Source organism: Moschus berezovskii, chromosome X, assembly GCF_049115385.1.
Source record: "Moschus berezovskii isolate FMDL1 chromosome X, NW_MosBer_1.0, whole genome shotgun sequence".
Lineage (NCBI taxonomy): Eukaryota > Metazoa > Chordata > Mammalia > Artiodactyla > Moschidae > Moschus > Moschus berezovskii.
Window position 1 is genome coordinate 95,679,921 of NC_142488.1, and position 21,923 is coordinate 95,701,843.

At 42.1% G+C, this 21,923-nt stretch overlaps 1 long non-coding RNA gene across 1 annotated transcript; it reads left to right on the plus strand.

Moving 5' to 3' along the window:
• Window positions 1-886: 886 nt before the first annotated feature.
• LOC129549526 (uncharacterized) lies at window positions 887-14,018 on the plus strand. Its single transcript, XR_016036853.1, has 4 exons — window positions 887-957; window positions 8,951-9,094; window positions 10,285-10,412; window positions 13,511-14,018. It is a non-coding gene; the product is annotated as an uncharacterized LOC129549526 (long non-coding RNA).
• Window positions 14,019-21,923: the final 7,905 nt, after the last annotated feature.

The window sequence follows — 21,923 nt, forward strand, 5'->3', positions numbered from 1 at the left end:
GTAAACATTAGGGTACATGTTTCTTTTTGAGTTGTGGGTTTCTCAGGGTATATGCCCAGATGTGGAATTGCTGGATCATATGATAGTTAAAGCTGAAACTCCAATACTTTGGCCACCTCATGCGACGAGTTGACTCACTGGAAAAGAGTCTGATGCTAGGAGGGATTGGGGGTGGGAGGAGACGGGGACGACAGAGCATGAGATGGCTGGATGGCATCACCGACTCGATGGACATGAGTTTGAGTGAACTCCGGGAGTTGGCGATGGACAGGGAGGCCTGGCGTGCTGTGATTCCTGGGGTCGCAAGGAGCTGGACACGACTGAACGACTGAACTGATGATAGTTTTATTCCAAGTTTTTTTTTTGAGGATGCTCCATACTGCTCCCCAGAGTGGCTGTATCAATTTACACTCCCACCCCAGTGTGCAAGAGGGTTCCCCTTTCTTCACATCTTCTCTAGCATTTACTGTTTATAGATTTTTTGATGATAGCCATTCTGACTGGTATTGGGTGGTACTTCCTTTTAGTTTTGATTTGCATTTCTCTAATAATGAGCAATGTGGAGCACCTTTTCATGTGTTTAATGGCCATCAGCATGTCTTCTTTGGAGAATGGCTGTTTTGGTCTTCTGCCTATTTTTTTGATTGGGTTGTTTGTATTTCTGACTGAGATGCTTTGAGCTGACTAAGATGCTTATATATTTTAGAGATTCATCCTTTGTCAGTTTTTTGGTTTGGAATACCTTTTGCTCCCATTCTGAGTGCTGACTTTCCATTTTGTTTATAGTTTCCCTTACTGTACAAAAACTTTTAAGTTTTATTAGATTGCTTTTGTTAATTTCTGCTTTTATTTCCATTAGGTTAGCATGAGGGTCCAAGAGGATCTTGCTACGGTTTATGGCATAGAGTGTTCTGCCTATGTTTTCATCAAACAGTTTTATCATTTCTGGCCTTACACGTAAGTCTTTAGTCCACTTTGAATTTGTTTTTGTGTGTGGTTTTCCAAAGAGTTGTGTGCCCTGATGACAGTGAGTCTTATCAGGTGAGAAGTAGCAGTGGGCACTAGTTAGATGTGGGGCTCAGCAGGCACCTAGAATCTGTTCACGTCTTAGTCTTGTGACTGCTTAGCTCTGCCCTCAATGTGCCTCATTTCCCTGATGTTTAAAGTTGGGCAAGAGTAGCTCCTCCTCATAGACTGTGGTGAGGGTTTAATGAGCAACTACAGGTTTAGCACTTACAACTGTGTGGGGAACCAAGGGAGTCAGCAATAATAATGAACAGTTCTTAGAAGTATCATACCTAAATTGGCCATTGGTGTTTCTATTCCCATTTTTATGATTACATGGGCCTATATTATGTGTGACTCTTTGTGACCCCATGGACACTAGCCGACCAGGCTCCTCTGTCCATGGGATTCTCCAGGCAAGAATATTGAAATGGGTTGCCAGGCCCTCCTTGAAGACATCTTCCTGACCCAGGGATCGAGCCCCTGTCTCTCAGCTCTCTTGCACTGGCAGATGGGTTCTTTTACCACTAGCACCACCCGGGAAGCCCACATTGGTATTGCTCGAAAGAAAGCAGTTGTATGAAATGATAAGTAGGCCATCACCTAATTACTATGCTATAAGATGAACACTTATATAGCAAAATATCTCAAAAACAAACATATAGTCAAATGTTAAGGATTCTTCTCCATAAATAATATGGTTTTAAGAGATTTTAATGATTTTTTCCGAAATGCATTTTCATTTTTTTCTACAAATAGAGTGTCTTGGATAAATCCTCTTAAGTGAGTAATGCGAAGAAATAAAAGAGAACAACAGGATGGGAAAGACTAGAGATGTCTTCAAGAAAATTAAGATATCAAGGGAACATTTTATGCAAGGATGGGCACAATGAAACATGCAAACAGCAAGTACCTAACAAAAGCAAAAGAGATTAAGAAGAAGTGGCAAAAACACATAAGAACTATACAAAAACATAGTAGTGACCCAGAAAGCCACAATGGTGTGGCTACTCACCTAGAGCCAGACATCCTGCAGGGTGAAGTCAACTGGGCCTTCAGTCAGTTCAGTTCAGTTCAGTCGCTCAGCCGTGTCCGACTCTCCGCAACCCCATGAATCACAGCACGCCAGGCCTCCCTATCCATCACCAACTCCCGGAGTACACTCAAACTCATGTCCACAGAGTCGGTGATGCCATCCAGCCATCTCATTCTCGGTCGTCCCCTTCTCCTCCCGTCCCCAACCTTTCCCAGCATCAGAGTCTTTTCCAGTGAGTCAGCTTGTCGCATGAGGTGGCCAAAGTATTGCAGTTTCAGCTTTAGCATCAGTCCTTCCAATGAACACCCAGGATTGATCTCCTCTAGAATGGACTGGTTGGATCTCCTTGCAGTCCAAGGGACTCTCAAGAGTCTTCTCCAACACCACAGTTCAAAAGCATCGATTCTTCGGCGATCAGCTTTCTTCACAGTCCAACTCTCACATCCATACATGACCACGGGAAAAACTATTGCCTTGACTAGATGGACCTTGGTTGGCAAAGTAATGCCTCTGCTTTTTAATATACTGTCAAGGTTGGTCATAACTTTCCTTCCAAGGAGCAAGCGTCTTTTAATTTCATGGCTGCAATCAGCATCTGCAGTGATTTTGGAGCCCAAAAAAATAAAGTCTGACAACTGGGCCTTAGGAAACATGATTATGAAAAGCCAGTGGAAGTGATGGAATTCCAGCTGAGCTATTTAAATCCTAAAGGATGATGCTGTTAAAGTGTTGCACTCAACATGCCCGCAAATATGGAAAACTCAACAGTGGCTATGAGACTAGAAAAGTCAGTTTTCATTCCAATCCCAAAGAAGGCCAAGGACAAAGAATGCGCGAACTACCATACAATTGAGATCATTTCACATGCCGGCAAAGTTGTGCTCAAAAACCATCAAGTTAGGGTTCATCAGTAAGGCGAACTGAGAACTTCCAGATGCACAAATGGATCGAGAAAAGGCAGTGGAACCAGAGATCAATTGCCAGCCTCCATTGGGTCATAGAAAAAGCAAGGGGATTCCAGAAAAACACCTGTACTAAGTCGCTTCAACTGTGTCTGACACCTTGTGACACTATGGACCGTAGCCTGCCAGGCCCCTCTGTCCAAGGGATTCTCCAGGCAAGAATACTGGAGTGGATTGCCATGCCCTCCTCCAGGGAATCGTCCTGACCCAGGGATTGAACCTGTTTTGCTGATGTCTCCTGCACTGGCAGGTGGGTTCTTTACCACTACTGCCACCTGTTAGCATATGAAGTGAGCACAATTGTACCATAGTTTGTATATTCTTTGGCATTGCTCTTTGGGATTGGAATGAAAACCGACTATTTCCAGTCCTGCGGCCACTGATGAGTTTTCTAACGTTGCTGGCCTATTGAGTGCAACACTTGAACACCATCCATGTTTTAGGATTTGAAATAGCTCAGCTGAAATTCCATCACATCTGGTAGCTGTGCTCCTAGTAATGCTTCCTAAGGCCCACTTGACTTCACAGTCCAGGATGTCTGGCTCTAGGGGAGTGATCACACCATTGTGGTTATCTGTTTCATTAAGGTCTTTTCTGTATAGTTCTTCTGTGTATTCTTGCCACCTCTTCTTAATATCTTCTGCTTCTGTTAGGTCCATACCATTTCTGTCCATTTTTGTGCCCATCTTTGCATGAAATGTTCCTTGGTATCTCCAATTTTCTTGAAGTGACCTCTAGTCATTCCCATTCTATTGTTTTCCTCTATTTCATCTCATTGTCCACTTAAGAAAGCTTTCTTATCTCTCCTTGCTATTCTTTGAAACTCTGCATTCACATAGGTATATCTTTCCTTTTTTCATCTGCCTTTTGCTTGTTTTTTTCCCCTCATATTTGTAATGCTTTCTCAGACAACCGTTTTGCCCTTTGACATTTCGTCTTCTTGGGGATGGTTTTGATCACCATCTACTGTGAAATGTTATGAACCTCTGTCCATACTTCTTCAGGCATTCTATCAGATCTAATCCCCTGAATCTGTTTTTCACTTGCACTGTATAACCGTAAGGTACTTGATTTAGATCATACAGGAATGGCCTTGTGGTTTTCCCTGCTAACTGCTGCTAAGTCACTTCAGTCGTGTCCGACTCTGTGTGACCCAATAGACGGCAGCCCACCAAGCTCCCCCGTCCCTGGGATTCTCCAGGCAAGAACACTGGAGTGGGTTGCCATTTCCTTCTCCTACTTTCCTCAATTTAATCCTGAATTTAACATTAAGCAGCTCCTGATCTGAGCCTCAGTCAGCTCCCGGTCTTGTTTCTTCTGAGTGCATAGAAATTCTCTACCTTCGGCTGCAAAGAATATAATCAGTATGATTTTGGTATTGACCATCTAGTGATATCCATGTGTAGTCATCTCTTGTGTTGTTGGAAGATGGTGTTTGCTATGACCAGTGCATTCTCTTGGCAAAACTCTATTGTGCTTTGCCCGGCTTCATTTTGTACTCCAAGGCCAAACTTGCCTGATACTCCAGGTACCTCTTGACTTCCTCCTTTTGCATTCCAATGCAAAATGGACAGCTGAAGAAATGGACAGCTCTTTCTGGTGTTTGTTCTAGACGTTTTCTGGTACTGCTTCAACATCATGTGAACTCACTTCATATAATTTGCAATTACTTACTCCAGCCTGGTCAAGCAAGATTTAATGATTATTTTGTAATACTGTTTTTTTTTTTAACATTTTCAATATTATAATTTGAAAATAATATGGCTCATTACACTTTAAAAAATTTGCTATCCTGGAAAGAATGAAATGTGAGTACTGAAAGAATTTAGGATTCGGACATGTTCTGGAGGTTTCAGGACATAATGGAAAAAACTTTAGTGAAATCTAGGTTACATGACTAAGCACATATTAAAAAGCAGTTTCCCCCTTTTATCTAGCTTCTCCTAACTTCTGATTATGCTTGTTTTTGTTGTTCAGTCACTAAATCGTGTCGACCCTTTGCGACTCCATGGACTGCAGCATGCCAGGCTTCTTTGTCCTTCACCATCTCACGGAGTTTGCTTAAATTCATATCCCTTGAGTCGGTGATGTCATCCAATCATCTCATCCGCTGCCATCAACTTCTTTTGCCTCTGTCTTTTCCAGCATCAGGATCTTTCCCGGTGACTCAGCTCTTCACATCAAGTGGCCAAAGTATTGGAGTTTCAGCTTCAGCATCAGCGCTTCCAATGAATATTCAGGACTGATTTCCTTTAGGATTGACTGGTTTGAACTCCTTGCAGTCCAAGGAACTCTCAAAAGTCTTCTCCAATACCACAGTTCAAAAGCCTCAATTCTTCAGCACTCAGTTTTCTTTAAGGTCCAACTCTCACATCCGTATAAGACTATTGGAAAAACCATAGCTTTGACTAGATGGACTTTGTCAGTTAAGTAATATCTCTGCTTTCTAATATGCTGTCTAGGTTTGTCACAGCTGTTCTTCCAAGGAGCAAGTGTCTTTTAATTTCATGGCTGCAGTCACCATCTGCAGTGATTTTGGAGCCCAAGAAAATAGTCGGTCACTCTTTCCGTTGTTTACCCATCTATTTGCCATGAAGTGATGGGACCGGATGCAAGATCTTTGTTCTTTGAATGTTGAGTTTTAAGCCAGCTTCCTCACTCTCCTCTTTCACTTTCATCAAGAGGCTCTTTAGTTCTTCTTCGCTTTCTGCCACAAGGGTGGTGTCATCTGCATATCTGAGGTTATTGATATTTCTCCCGGCAATCGCAATTCCAGCTTGCTCTTCATCCAGCCCAGCGTTTCTCATGACGTACTCTGCATATAAGTTAAATAAGCCTGGTGACAATATACAGACTTGACGTACCCCTTTCCCAATTTGGAACCAGTCCGTTGTTCCATGTCCGGTTCTAACTGTTGCTTCTTGACTTGCACCCAGATTTCTCAGGAGGCAGGTCAGGTGCTCTGGTATTCCCATTTCTTTAAGAATTTTCCACGGTTTGTGGTAATCTACACGGTCAAAGGCTTTGGCATAGTCAACAAAGTGGAAGTAGATCCTTTTCTGGAATTCTCTTGCTTTTTCTATGATCCAGTGGATGTCGGCAATTTGATCTCTGGTTCTCTGCCTTTTCTTAATCCACCTTACTGGATTTCATATAAATAATTCCAGTCCAGTATGAGTGGAATCATTTATATGAAATGTTCAAAAAGACTATGTATATAGCTGTACCCAGGGAATTTCCCCCTTTTACCCAGACTTGTGGAAAGTTTCATCTGGTGGGTTTGGGCTCGAGTGCATGCGTGTTTAGTTGTGTCCCACTCTTTGTGACTCCACGGACTATAGCCTGCCAGACTCCTCTGTTCATGGAATTTTCCAGGCAAGAATACTGAAGTGCGTTGCCATTTCCTCTTCCAGGGCATCTTCCCGATCCAAGGATCGAACCCATGTCTCCTGCCGCTCTTGCTTGGCACGCAGATTCTTCACCACTGTGCCACCTGTGAAGCCCCCAAAGGTCCCTACATCCTTCCTTCAGGCTGCAATTAATGTTCTGTCACAAGTGGCAGTAGTACACTGCCATTTTCAAATCTCTCTACAAAGACATTTATTTATTAAAGAGCGACAAACGAAACACAATACCCTTTCTTAAAATCCAACCTATGATTGGTAAGCACAGAGTGATTCCAATGCTGTCTGAAAAAAAAAAAAAAAAAAACAACCTGACAATGTAAAAGACTGTAAAAACATATTCTGAGCCTACACGTGATGAAATACCAGGTGGCAGAAGTGCATGCAGACAGTGGTGGGTGAAAGGCAGTGTTGGTCCAGGGACATGAGTGAGGTTGGCGAATGAGATCGGCCTCTGGGCAGCTGTGTCCACTATCCTAGCTAGAAGATGACTAGCTAGGGGTGGGAGAAAGACTTGGTGGCAAGTACAGGGGTGGGATAATGCAGGGTGAATGCCCTGCTCCCTGCTCCCTGCTCCCTGAGACAGACTTCCACTGTGGTCCACATTGTACATCATGTGACTCTGATGAGGGATGAATCAATGAACGTAAGCACACTTGGGGTCAACAGCAAGCAGAACTGATTTAATATACGTATCAATATGCCAAATAGAATTTATATCGTTGTAAACAAACTGTTTCATCACATCTTTTCACTCTGAGAATTGTACTGCTTTCCGTTAAAAAAAGAACAAACAAAGAGACGGTTATGATGCCACATGGGGGCCAAATCCAGTATGGAAGCTCTGAGAGTGCTGGGAGAGAGGGTGCTGAGCAAGTAGGAGGGAGAGATGGAGTTTGGGAGCTTGACTGAATGGCAACAGCCAGGGTTTTCTGGATTTTCACGTAACTGGAGCAATCCTCTCTATCCATCACTTTTCTGTGATGTTAAAACATTTCATTTCCTGACATTTGTAAACCTGAGATTGGAAGTCCACCTCCGGTCTGAACCGAGGGTAAAGCTGCAACTGTGAGTGAGTATTTGATGTAGTAGAACCAGAGGGGACAGCGACAGAAACACACACACACAGTCGGTTCAGTTTGAAACTCTACTTCATTTCCCCATGAAATTGAATACAAGGAATGCTTTCACAAAGTAATGAATAGTACACAGTAATTTTTGTCACTCTGTTCACAAGTATTTTCTGCTTTCAAAGTTTTACCCACATACTGGTTTTCCTGAGTAGAGCATTTCAAACACTATATATGAGTATATTTATAAATTGAAATTATCCTACCTCTTTCACCAGTCCTAGTCCTACCCCCCAACCTAAAGGGGGCTGTTGTCATAGGATGGTGCCTCCTCTCCAGGGACCTGTAGGTGAAAGCACACTTGCACACTCTCATGGTCTTTTCCAAGAGATTTCATATCTTTTCTTTTCCACTTAATATTAATTCATAGGATTTAAAAAATATTTTCATAATATTAGTCCTTGTGATTTTGGCATATTTTAACATGTTCATTGTTTCTCTGTATTTTTTATGTGAATCTCAGTTGAAATTATTTGCCAATCTCTTTGAAAGTAAGGATGTTGGACAAATCACAGATACTAACCCAATATCTGGGGTATAGTTTGCAAGTATTCCTCCCAAATTCTTCACAAACTTCTCTGGGTTTTAAAATTTAGAATCTGCTTTTCAATTTCAATCATGTTGTGACTTTAAAACTTTACAGATCATAATACTAAAAAGCATTGGACGGCACTTCGAGAGCATGTAATATCATTTTCAGTCAGTTCAGTTCAGTTCAGTCGCTCAATCATGTCCAGGTCCCTGCGACCCCATGAACCGCAGCACGCCAGGCCTCCCTGTCCATCACCAAATCCCAGGGTTTACCCAAACTCATGTCCATCGAGTTGGTGATGCCATCCAGCCATCTCATTCTCTGTCGTCCCCTTCTCCTCCTGCCCCCAATCCCTCCCAGCATCAGGGTCTTTTCCAATGAGTCAACTCGTCGCATGAGGTGGCCAAAGTATTGGAGTTTCAGCTTCAACATCAGTCCTTCCAATGAACACCCAGGACTGGTCTCCTTTAGGATGGACTGGTTGGATCTCCTTGCAGTCCAAGGGACTCTCAAGAGTCTTCTCCAGCACCACAGTTCAAAAGCATCAATTCTTCGGTGCTCAGCTTTCTTCACAGTCCAACTCTCACATCCATACATGACTACCGGAAAAACCATAGCCTTCTACAGGGAGTTAAATCCTTCAGAGCCCAGAAGGCATAAAGACAAGATGTTAAAAGTTTAGAGTAATTCCAGAGTGAGCTGCATAGGAAGACTATCAAAAGTGTTCCCTGGTTCACATTATCTCCTCTAAAATCAGTACCCTGGTATGAGTGTTGGTCATAATAATAGGTGATTTGAATAGCTGCTAGGATTAAAGATCATGAAATATAAAGTACAATTCCTTAAAGTACTTTCTTACATATCACTTTCCCTCCCTCCAGATCACCTGCTCAAGGTCAACACCTGAGCTTCTGCCCGAGCCCCAGGGATGAGCCAACGCATGTAGCCTGGACACTGGGGTCAGCTGCCGGAAGGGGCAGGGTCTCATCTCCTCTGTCCTCTTCCTCACCCAGAGGGATTTGTGAGTGAGTACTGCGGGACCACAACAGCAAGGGTGTGTGACCATTTCTCTAGCCCTGGAAGCCTATCTTCTGAAAGGGAGGTTCCTCTGTGTCCTCAGGGAGGGTGAGAAATGGTACCTCATCCCATCTGGACACTTACCTCCAGAGGTGACCCAGGTTCTGTCACCATGAGCTTGGACTCTGTGACTTGAACTCACAATATCTTTGTTACAGAGCTGTCCTGAGGGGTGAATGAGGAAACCTTCACGTGGACAGCACGTGGTGGGACTTCAGTGGCCTTTAAGTGTTGGGGGAAAGCTGTAGGGGCTGTCTGAGCCTTGGTCCTAAGGAAGGCACTGTGAAAAGTCATTTCTCATTTTTTTCTCTTAGGAGAATATAAATATCTTTATGAAGGAAGCAAGTATCTTTTTGTTAGATCATGAGACAAACTTTTGAAATGAGATGGCTCCTTCAAATTAACTGGTAATCTTTCAAAGAACTAATGATTTTAAAGAGAGAATAGCACTGAAACACATGCGTTACCATATGTAACATAGATAGCCAGTATCTCTCTGCGTCTGTCCTTCTCTGTTGTGCAAGTGACTTTCTTGATGCCCTTCCTGGGAAAGATAGATATAGAGGAATGCCCACACAGACGGGAAAGTTATTTACACTATCTTGGATTGAAAGATAAAGGCGTTGGAAAAGTGTTTTCCCTTTCTATACACTATGTGCAGATGAGGCTTTGTGCAGAGGCAACATCTGATCGGATGGAATGCCATACAGGAAACCGAGTCACAAAACACTAGGGAGTTATCTATGCTATCTCTATCCATTCACACAGTCTGTTTTCAAAGTGGCTTTTCAGCCGCCCTTCTGGACGAAGATAGAATCAGGGAAATGTTCAGCTACCAAAGACGCAGACTTACTTACAGTGCCTTGGATAGAAAGAGAAAAGCGGCAGTGGTGCTAGTATTCCTATCTCTCTTTCTCCAGGAGGCCGGCAAGCAACCCACTTCCAACACAGACAAGGCTAGACGGATAGAGATAGCCCAGTAACAAGTGCAAGCACATATAACTCCTGGAACTTTTAGACAAGTTTTCCTTCCGTTGTATTTCATAAAGTCAGATGGCACTTGTGTGCAAGGCCTCATTTGCATTCAGCATATATAAATAGACACTATGATCCCCATCGACTTACTCTTTCATTTCAGGGATACTGTAACGTCTGTGCTCGTAACTGAGAACTCTTCTATCTTTGCTCAGAAGGGCATCAAGAATGCCACTTGGAAAACAGAGAATAGCACACGGATCAAGATAGCCCAGGAGATTGCAAGCAAAGGTAACTCTCTCGGGTTTTGTGACACGGTTACCAGTATTGCATGTGATCCAATCAGATGCTGCATCTACTCAAGGCCTCTTTTGCATATTGCTAAGTCACTTCAGTCGTGTCCGACTCTGTGTGACCCCATAGACGGAAGCTCAGCAGGCTGCCCCGTCCCTGGGATTCTCCAGGCAAGAACACTGGAGTGGGTTGCCATTTCCTTCTCCAATGTGTGAAAGTGAAAAGTGAAAGTGAAGTCACTCAGTCGTGTCCGACTCCTAGCGACCCCATGGACTGCAGCCCACCAGGCTTCTCCATCCATGGGATTCTCCAGGCAAGAGTACTGGAGTGGCTTGCCATTGCCTTCTCCGCTTTTGCATATAGGAAGGGTAAAAACATTTGCCAACATCGTTCTCTTTCATCTGAGACTGTAAACGTTTGTTATTTCTGATTGGGCATTCCTCTATATGTGTCTTTCCGAGACAGGGCTTCAAGAAAGTACCTTCCACATCGGAGAAGGAGAGACAAAGAGAAATACTCCAGTAACACTTCCAGACACACTTAACTTCCTGGGATTTTCTTGACATGGCTTCTTGTAGAGCGTTTCGTCCAATCAGATGTTGTCTGTTCACATGGCCTCATTTGCGTACAGTGTATATAAATGGACAACACTAGCACCACAGCTGCTTGTCTTTCAGTCCAAGGCACTTTAAATGTGTGTGCTTGGTGGCTGAACATTTCCCTAATTCTCTCATTGAACAGAGGCGTGCCTGAAAAGCCACTTTGAAAACAGATTTTGATGAACAGATAGACATAGCATAGTAGATCGCAAGCACAGATAACTCCCTATGTTTTGTGATTCAGGTTCTGTATGACGTATCATCCAATGAGATGCTGCCTCTACATAAGGCCTCATTTTCGTACAATGTATAAAATGGAAAATACGTTTGAGACAGCCATTCTCTCTCACTCTTAGAGACATTAAATGTCTGTCCTTCTCGACTGAGCATTCCATCCTCTCTGTCTTTCCCCAGGAACCTGGCAAGGAAGCCATGTCCAATAAATACCTGTTCAAACATTATGTCTTCGTTGCAGTGTGTAGGGTCTTCGTTGTGGTGCACAGGCTTCTCTAGTTGTGGCATGTGGGCTTCAGAGTGAGCGGGCTCAGTAGTTGTGGTGGGTGAGCTTAGTTGCCCCACAGCAAGTGGGATCTTAGGTCCATAACTAGGGACTGAACTTGTGTCCCCAGCATTGAAAGGCAGATTCTTAACCGCTGGAAGTCCCCCCAAATTTAACATTCTTTTTGGCTGTGCCACATGGCATGCAGGTTCTAGTTCCCCAACCAGGATTGAACCGGTGCCTCCCACAGTGGAAGCTCAGTCTTAACCACTGGACCTCCAGGGATGTCCCCAGGGTACATGTATCTTTTTGAATTAAAGTTTTTGTCTTTTTCAGATATATGCCCAGGAGTGGAATTGCTGGATCATATGATAGCTCCATTTGTAGTTTTTTAAGGAACCTCCATACTCTTTTCCATAGTAGCTGTTCTAATTTGCGTTCCCATCAACAGTGTAGGAGGGTTCCTTTTTCTCCACACTCTCTCCAGCATTTATTATTTGTAGACTTTTTGATAATAGCCATTCTGGCTAGTTTTTGAAACTGTAGTTTTTGAAACTGTGACCCTCAGATTGGGACTCAGGTCCACATGACCTGCACTTCAGATGGAACTTGAACCCACAATCTCTGGCTTAGGAGGGGACTCGAACCCAAAATCTTCTAGCTGAATCCGCATACCTGATCTCAGGACAATGAAATTCAGGTTGTTTATGTCTCATTGCAGAAGGAATTCAGTGAGAAGCACAGTGATAAGTAAGAAGTGGATTTGTTTGACAGATAGACACACTCCGAGGACAGAGCATGGGCCATCTCAGAAGATGAGAACGGGCCCCAAAATATAGGGTGGTTAGTTTTTATGGGGTAATTTCATAGACTAAGTGTAAAGAATTGGGCCAAAGACCCGATTTTGGCCTTTTTTGGCCTGGGAACTGTCATGGAGCCTGTGGGTGTGCCCTTTAGCATGCTAATGTGTTACAATGAATGTATAATGAGGCTCAGGGTCTTCTGGACGTCTTCTATCATCATGATATAGAGAGGAAGGCAGGGGGTGGGGCACAACCATTAAAAGATGACACTGCCATTAAGAGCAGGATATCACAAAATCCAGAGAGAACCTAACTAGAAACTGTTCATGGACAAGAGGCCCATATTCCCCCATAACATTTTCTCTATTACAATCATACCCAGTCACAGTTCCTGATCATTTGGTGTTCTTAAAAGATACTATTATTATTCACCAAGGATAGAACATCTTCCCTTTTGTTGTTGGTCAATCGCTAAGTCATGTCGGACTCTTTGCAACTCCATGGACTGCAGCACACCAGGCGTCCCTGTCCTTCACCGTCTCCTGGAATTTGCTCAAGCTTTGTGTCCATTGAGTCTGTGATGCCATCCAGCCCACTCATCCTCTGTCACCCTCTTGTCCTCCTGCCCTCAATCTTTCCCAGCATCAGGGTCTTTTCCAATGAGTTGGCTCTTCACATCATGTGGTCAATGTATTGGCGCTTCAACTTCAGCATCAGTCCTTCCAATGAATATTCAGGGTTGAAATGAACTATGATTCTGAAGGAACATAGATCACATTTATTTAACTTTTTAGCTGTAGCCACTGAACTTCATTTTATTTTTTGCCTTTTTAGATTACAAACCGTATGGAGCTCATTATCATTCCTACATTAATTTCAGTGGATCAGAGAGTTAGACAAATGTGTTTTAAGTGTATAATGAATATTATTTTTATGCTGCTCAGTACTCTCACTGTTTATCATAATATCTTCCATATATACTGTTTCATGATGGATTATAAATATAAATAATTTATGTGTGGCTTAAAATGCCTCACAGCTGGACAAAGTGAAATCCTTTGCATTCCACTCCCCAAAGGTAACCACTGCTACTGTTGGACTGGTACTTGGTATACAGTTTTCTATGTATATTGAAATACACGTAGGTAAGTAGATACATTGGTGTACTCATCAACTGTTTTATTTACTCGTTAGATATGAAATTGGAATCACAGAATAATACTGGTCTGCTACGAGTTTGAGTGAACTCCGGGAGTTGGTGATGGACAGGGAGGCCTGGCGTGCTGTGATTCATGGGGTCGCGGAGAGTCGGACACGACTGAGCGACTGAACTGAACTGAACTTATGTTCTTCACTTAACACGATGCTTCTTTTAAAATATTTTCATTAAGGTATAATTTAAAGAAAATAAAATTCACTTCTTTTAGTGTCCAGTTCGGTAAGCCTTGAAAATTACATACAATTGTATAACCACAACACAACCAGGATATGCGAGAGTTCCATTATGCCGAAAATATCTCCTGTGTCTTTTTGTAGTCAACCTGAAAATGATCTATGTGTTTTCTGACTCCCCAGTTTTGATAACTGTAGGTTTTTGCTTTTATTTTCACTTTAATACTGTTCTATGTATTTTTTAATTTAATTTATTTTGATTGGAGGCTAATTACTTTACATTACTGTATTGGTTTTGCCATACATTGACATGAATCTGCTCTGTTCTATGTATTTTTCATTTCCCTTGAGACTTCCTCTTTGAGCCATGAATTAAATATGTGTTGTTCAGTTTCCCAGTTCTTGGAGATTTCCATATTACCTTTCTGTTATTGATTTCTAGAGTTTTATTCCATTATTTCCAATAGCACAATCCGTTTGGTTTCAGGGTTTTTTTTAATTATTAAGATTTGGTTTTTGACTCAGGATATAGTCAATCTTGCTGAATGTTCTGTGTGCATTTGAAAAGAATGTGCATTCTGCTGTTTTCTGGTGGACCACTCTATAAATGTCAATTAAAATTAGTTGGTTGATGGTGGTGTTCAGTTCATCTATAAATTTGCTGATTTTTTGCCTACTAATTCTATCTATTAGTGAGAGCGGAATGTTGACGATCCCAATTATAATTGTGGATTTGTCTATTTCCCTTTCGGTTCCTTCAGTTTTGCTTCAAGTATTTTAAGACTGTTGTTAGCTATAATGCATATTTATATTATTGTATCTTCCTGGTGAATCGACTGACCCTCTTTATCCCTGGTAACTATGTTTGTTTTCAAGTTGACATTGTCTGATCATATAATCTATAGATTCTCCTGCTTTCTTCTGATCAGTGTTTGCATGGTGTGTTTTTATTCATCGTTTTACTCTTATGCTACCTATGTCACTATATTTGAAGTGAGTCTCGTAGCCAACATATAGTTGGAGCATTATTTGTGTTTCTCGTTATTGTTTTTTAAATCCGTTCTGTCAATCTAGTTCATTTAGTTATGTATTTAGGCCATGGACAATTATTTATTGGTGGTATGTTTTGATTTAGATCTACCACTATTTTTCACGTTTCGTTGGTCCTCTCTGTTTCTCTTTACCCTGTTTCCCCTTTCTTGCTTTCCTCTGGCTTATCTGAATGCCTTGGAGTACTTCATTTTAATTTTTTTACTCTGATTTTGAATGTCTCTCTTTGTATAACATTTTTGTGGTTGCTCTGTGGATTATAAACTACCTACTTAACTTTTCACAGTCTATTCAGAATCAGTATGTTACCACTTCAGTTGATATGTAGAAACCTCACCTTAATAGGTTCCTGTTACCACCCCCTTTATGGTATATTTGCCTTGTGTATTATATATACACTGAAGTGTACATAGATATCTACTATAGCTACTGTATTGAAAACTCCATCGGTCAGTGTTATATTTTGCTGTGGTTTTCCACTACTTACCATGCTTTTAGAAACCCACTCAGCAGCGTCTTCATAGTCACTTCCTCCCTAGATCTCTGTGAATCCCAAATTGGGGGAGGAGGCTGTGGGAATAAAAAATTGCCATTCATAGTGTTTTCAAATGTGTAACTATAGTATAATTTTAAAGTAATATATAGGTCATTATTCATACAAATGGCCAACTGCACACGAAAAGTTGCTTAACAACGCTAATTATTAGAGAAATGCAGATCAAAATTACAATGAGGCATTACCTCACAGTGTTCAGAATGGCCATCATTAAAAACTCCACAAATATTCTAATAAAAACTTTAAAAATAAATAAATAAATAAAAATTCCACAAATAACAAATGCTGAAGAGGGTGTGGAGAAATGGGCACCCTCCTACACTGTGGGTGGGAATGTAAATTGGTGCAGCCAAGAGGGAAAGTAATATGGAAGTTCCTTGCTGTTGTTCAGTCACTAAGTCATGTTTGACTCTTTGCAACCCCACGAACTGCAGCATGCCAGACTTCCCTGTCCTTCACTGTCTCCCAGAGTTTGCTCAAACTCATGTCCATTGAGTCCGTGATGCCACCCAACCATCTCCTCTGTCGCCCCCTTCTCCTCCTGCCCTCAAGCTTTCCCAGATTCAGGGTCTTCTCCAGTGACTTGGCTCTTTGCATCAAGTGGCCAAAGTATTGGAGTTTCAGCTTCAGCATCAGTCTTTCTAATGAATATTCAGGGTTGGTTTCCTTTAGGATTGACTGGTTTGATTTCGTTGCTGTCCAAGGGACTCTCAAGAGTTCTCCAGCCCCACAATTCAAAAGCATCAAACCTTCGGTGCTCAGTCCTCTTTATGGTCCAACTCTTACATCCGTACATGACTAGTGAAAAAAACCATAGCTCTGAATATATGGACCTTTGTCAACAAAGTGATGTCTCTGCTAGTTAATATGCTGTCTAGGTTTGTCATAGCTTTTCTAATAAGGAGCAAATATCTTTCAGTTTCTTGGCTGCAGTCACTGTTCACAGTGATTTGGGAGCCCAAGAAAATAAAGTCTGTCCCTGTTTCCATTGTTTCCCCATCTATTTGCCATGAAGTGATGGGACTGGATGCCATGATCTTCGTTTTTTGAATGTTGAGTTTTAAGCCAGATTTTTCACTCTCTTCTTTCACCTTCATCAATAGGCTCTTTAGCTCCTTATCACTTTCTGCCGTTAGAGTGGTATCACGTGCATACCCAAGGTTGTTGATATTTCTCACAGCAATCTTGATTCCTGCTTGAGCTTCATCCATCCAGCCTGGCATTTCACATGATGTATTCTGCATAGAATTTAAATAAGCAGGGTGACAACATACAGCCTTTTTGTACTCCTTTCCCAATTTGGAACCAGTCCGTTGTTGCATGTCTGGTTCTGTTGCTTCTTGCCCTGCGTACAGGTTTCTCAGGAGATGGGTAAGGCGGTCTGGTACTCCCATATCTAAGAATTTTCCACATTTTGTTGTGATACACACTGTCAAAGGCTTTAGTCAATGAAGCAGTCTTTTTTTTTAATTCCCTTGCTATTTCTATGATCCAAAAGATGTTGCCAATTTGATCTCTGGTTCCTCTGCCTTTTCTAAATCCAGCCTGCACATCTGGATGTTCTTGGTTCACATACTGCTGAAGCCTAGCTTGAAAGATTTGGAGCATTACCTTGCTAGCATGTGAAATATGTGCAACTGTGCGGTAGTTTGAGCATTCTTTGGCAGTGCCTTTCTTTGGGATTGGAATGAAAACTGACCTTTTCCAGTCCTGTGGTCACTGCTGAGTTTTCCCAATTTGCTGACATACTGGAAGTTCCTTAGAAAACTAAAAATAGAGCTGCCATGTGATTCAGCAATTCCACTTCTGGGCATATATCTGGAAAAAAGCTCTAATTTGAAAAGATACATGCACCCCAATATTCATAGCAGCACATTTTACAGTAGCCAAGACATGGTAGCAACCTAAACATCCATCAGCAGATGAATGGATAAAGAGGATGTAGTATATATATATATATGTATATAAAATATACGTATATATATATCTATATATATAAAATAGAATGCTATTTGGCCATAAAACAGGATAAAATGATGCCAATTGCATCAACATGGATGGACCAAGGGATTATCCAGGCAAGAACACTGAAATGGGTTCCCAGGCCCTCCTCCAGGGTATCTTCCTGAGTCAGGATCAAACTGCATCTCCAGTCTCCTGAATCACAGGTGGATTCTTTACTGGCTGAGCCCCAAGGGAAGCCCAATCATTTCCATAAGTTTTCACAAAGGACAGAAGAAACACTGGCTTCAGACTTCTGCTTCCAGCTCTGTTATAAACCTCCCACGCAGCAAGGGGCAGGAGCCCAAGACCTGGCTTCCTGTTGCAGGGAGGGTAATCACAGGGAGGGCAAAGATTAACCAATTCGGAAGTACATGTCCTGATACCTTTGCTAAAGCTCTGCCATCAGCAACTAAAAGTGCCCAGGCTGCCTGCTTCCACCCCTGGCTATGGCAGTTGGCATGGGGAGCAACCTCTTGTTCGTTTTTCTCTGCGCTCAGGAGCACATGCTTTGGAGTCACACACATCCACGAAGAGATGATAATGACCCCTCACTAGTAGGGGTGTTGTGATATGAAATCTAGTCACTAACATGAAGAATCTAGATCTGGGTCCCTCTAAACAATCTGCCTCGTAAATAGTAGCTCTTTCCTCTGTTGACTAGAGAACTCATGTGGTCCTGACCTGCTCATTCAGTCAGGGTCCCTTACCCAGACTGCAGGCTAGAATCACCTTGGGGATCTTTTTCTAAACCCTCATATGAAATTCCCTTGTTGGTGTAAATAGGGCTTCTGTATCAAAAGCCATTCAAGTTATTCAGCCATAATGATATGGGCCTTAAAAGATACATATGCCCATTTGGCACCAATAGTGTATCAGTCAGTTAGTCGGTTCAGTCGCTCAGTCGTGTCTGACTTTTTGAGACCCCATGGACTTCAGCAGGCCAGGCCTCCCTGGCCATCACCAACTCCCGGAGTTTGCTCAAACTTAAGTCGGTGATGCCATCCAACCCTCTCATCCTCTGTTGTCCCCTTCTCCTCCCGTCTTCAATCATTCCCAGCATCTGAATCTTTACAAATGAGTCAGTTCTTCGAATCAGGTGACCAAAGTATTGGAGTTTCAGCTTCAGCATCAGTCCTTCCAATAATATTCAGGACTGATTTCCTTTAGGAAGGACAGGTTGGATCTCCTTGCAGTCCAAGGGACTCTCAAGAGTCTTCTCCAGCACCACAGTTCAAAAGCATCAATTCTTTGGTGCTCAGCTTTCTTTATACCCAACTCTCACATGCATACATGACTACTGGAAAAACCATAGCCTTGACTAGATGGACCTTTGTTGGCAAAGTAACGTCTCTGCTTTGTAATATGCTGTCTAGGTTGCTCATAAACTTTCTCCCAAGGAGTAAGCCTCTTTTACTTTCATGGCTGCAGTCACTATCTGCAGTGATTTTGGAGCCCCCCAAACTAAACTCTGTCATTGTTTCTACTGTTTCCCCATCTATTTGCCATGAAGTGATGGGACCAGATGCCACGATCTTAGTTTTCTGAATGTTGAGCGTTAAGCCAGCTTTTTCACTCTCCTCTTTCACTTTCTTTTTTTTTTTTTTTCCTCTTTCACTTTCATCAAGAGGCTCTTTAGTTCTTTGCTTTTTGCCTAAGGGTGGTGTCATCTGCATATCTGAGTTTATTGATATTTCTCCTGGCAGTCTTGACTCCAGCTTCTGCTTCATCCAGCCCAGTGTTTTTCATGATGTATTCTGCATATAAGTTCAATAAGCAAGGTGACAATATACAGCCTAAATGTACTCCTTTCCCGATTTGGAACCAGTCTGTTGTTCCATGTCCAGTTCTAACTGTTGCTTCCTGACCTGCATACAGATTTCTCAGGAGGCAGGTAAGGTGGTCTGGTATTCACATATCTTTAAGAATTTTCCACAGTTTGTGGTGATCCACACAGTCAAAGCCTTTGGCATAGTGAATAAAGCAGACATAGATGTTTTTCTGGACCAGTATGGAGATTCCTTAAAAAAAACTAAGAATTAAACTACCATATGACCCAGCAAACCCACTACTGTGCATTCAGTTCAGTTCAGTCGCTCAGTCGTGTCCAAATCTTTGCGACCCCATGAATCACAGCATGCCAGGCCTCCCTGTCCATCACCAACTCCTGGAGTTCACTCAAACTCATGTCCATCGAGTCGGTGATGCCATCCAGCCATCTCTATCTCTGTCGTCCCCTTCTCTTCCCGCTCCCAATCCTTCCCAGCATCAGACTCTTTTCCAGTGAGTCAACTCGTCGCATGAGGTGGCCAAAGTATTGGAGTTTCCGCTTTAGCATCAGTCCTTCCAATGAACACCCAGGATTGATCTCCTTTAGAATGGCCTGGTTGGATCTCCTTGCAGTCCAAGGGACTCTCAAGAGTCTTCTCCAGCACCACAGTTCAAAAGCATCAATTCTTCGGCGATCAGCTTTCTTCACAGTCCAACTCTCACATGCATACATGACCACGGGAAAAACCATAGCCTTGACTAGACGGACCTTTGTTGGCAAAGTAATGTCTCTACTTTTTAATATGCTATCTAGGTTGGTCATAACTTTCCTTCCAAGGAGTAAGCGTCTTTTAATTTCCTGGCTGCAGTCAGCATCCGCAGTGATTTTGGAGCCCCCCAAAAATAAAGTCTGACACTGTTTCCACTGTTTTCCCATCTATTTCCCATGAAGTGATGGGACCAGATGCCATGATCTACTGTGCATATACCCTGAGAAAACCATAATTCAAAAAAACACCATACCCCAGTGTTCACTGCAGCACTATTTACAAGAGCCAGGACAGGGAAGCAACCTAGATGTCTATCAACTGATGAATGGATAAAGAATTGTGGTACATATATACAATGGAATATTACTAAGGCCCGAAAAGGAATGAATTCGAGTGAGTTCTAGTGAAGTGGATGAACCTAGAACTTATTATTCAGAATGAAAAGCAAATACATTAATGCATCTATATGGAATCTAGAAAAATGGTACTGATGAACCTCTTTGCAGGGCAGGAATAGAGATGGAGAATAGAGAACAGATTTGTGTTCACAGGGCAGGAGAGGGTAGGATGAAATGAGATAGTAGCACTGAAATATATACATTTCCTTATGTAAAATAGATAGCTAGTGGGAATTTGTTGTATAACACAGGAAGCCCAACCCGGTCCTCTGCGACAACCTAGAGGGTGGGATGGGGTGGGGAGTGGGAGGGAGATTCAAGAGAGAGGAGACCTATGTATATTTATGGCTGATGCACATTGTTGTATGACAGAAACCAATTGAACATTGTAAAGCAATTACCCTCCAATTAAAAAGGGGAAAAAAGCCCCATTGTGCTTGAATTCAGTTAAAGCCCATACCCATCCCAAGCCCACTTTCTCTCCAAAGACTCATCTATTTTGGACATTTCATATGACGAAATGTCACACTATTCTCACTTCTAAAGAATAGAGTTATTCTTTATAACAAGCTCCACTTATTTTTCTGATATGTGGTTTCTTGCACTTGACATACTGTTTTCAAGGTTCATCCCTTTTGTAGCATGTACGAGTACTTCATTTCTGTTTTCTTGCCAAATAATACCCTACATTTGATTTATCTATTCATTAATTGGTAGGCATTTGAGTTGTTTCCTCTTTTGGCTGTTATGAATAATGATGCTACATACATTCACGTACAAGTTTTTATGTAGACAAATGTTGCCATTTCTCTTGGCTGTGTACCAATGCAATCACTGGGTCATATGGTAACTGATTAACTGTTTGAGGAATTGACAGACTGTTTCCATGACTTTGACTGTCTTGAAGAGTACAGGCAGTCTGTTTTTTTCTTATGATTAGACCGTGGTTGTGGGTTTTGAGAAAGAATACCACCGAGTTGAAGCGCCCTTCTCATCACAGCATATCTGGGAGGACACGGTACCTGCATGACATCGCTGAATCACTAGAATTGTTAACCTTCATCACTGGGTTCAGGTGGTGGTTGTTGAGTTTCTGCAGCATACAGTAACTGTTTTCCATTCGCCTATTCGATTCCTTAGAAGTGAGTCAGTCACCAAGTCCACCCTGCCCTCAGAGGTGGGAGGCAGATTTCACGTTCATTTTATAGAGACAGGGTATCTACAGGTACTACTTAGAATACTATATTATAGTATGCAATATTTAGAATATGTCTCCTCACATTCATTTATTAATTCAAATATTTATATAATTGTTTCTATCAATATGGCTTCATTTTTTTTAAAGTCTGCATTTTTATTTCATTTAGCATCATCCTATTCTTTTGTTTTCCACTCTAGAATCTTTCATTTTTAACCAGAAATCTTTATTGCTTGTCTTTATATGTCATTTGACTAACAGCAACCTGCAGTGATGTAAGCCCCCTCCCACCTGCCTGTCCACTGGCCCGGACAGTCAGGAATTGTAGCCCTGAGCTCCACCCTTTGACTCCAAGTGTGGGAAAGTCATCCAGACTGAGTCAGTAGAAGACTTTCTGGGATGTTCAGATTTGTGTAGCATTTGTCTCTTGTTTGTTTGCTTGCTTGCTTTTAATCGTGGATGGGCATGGACA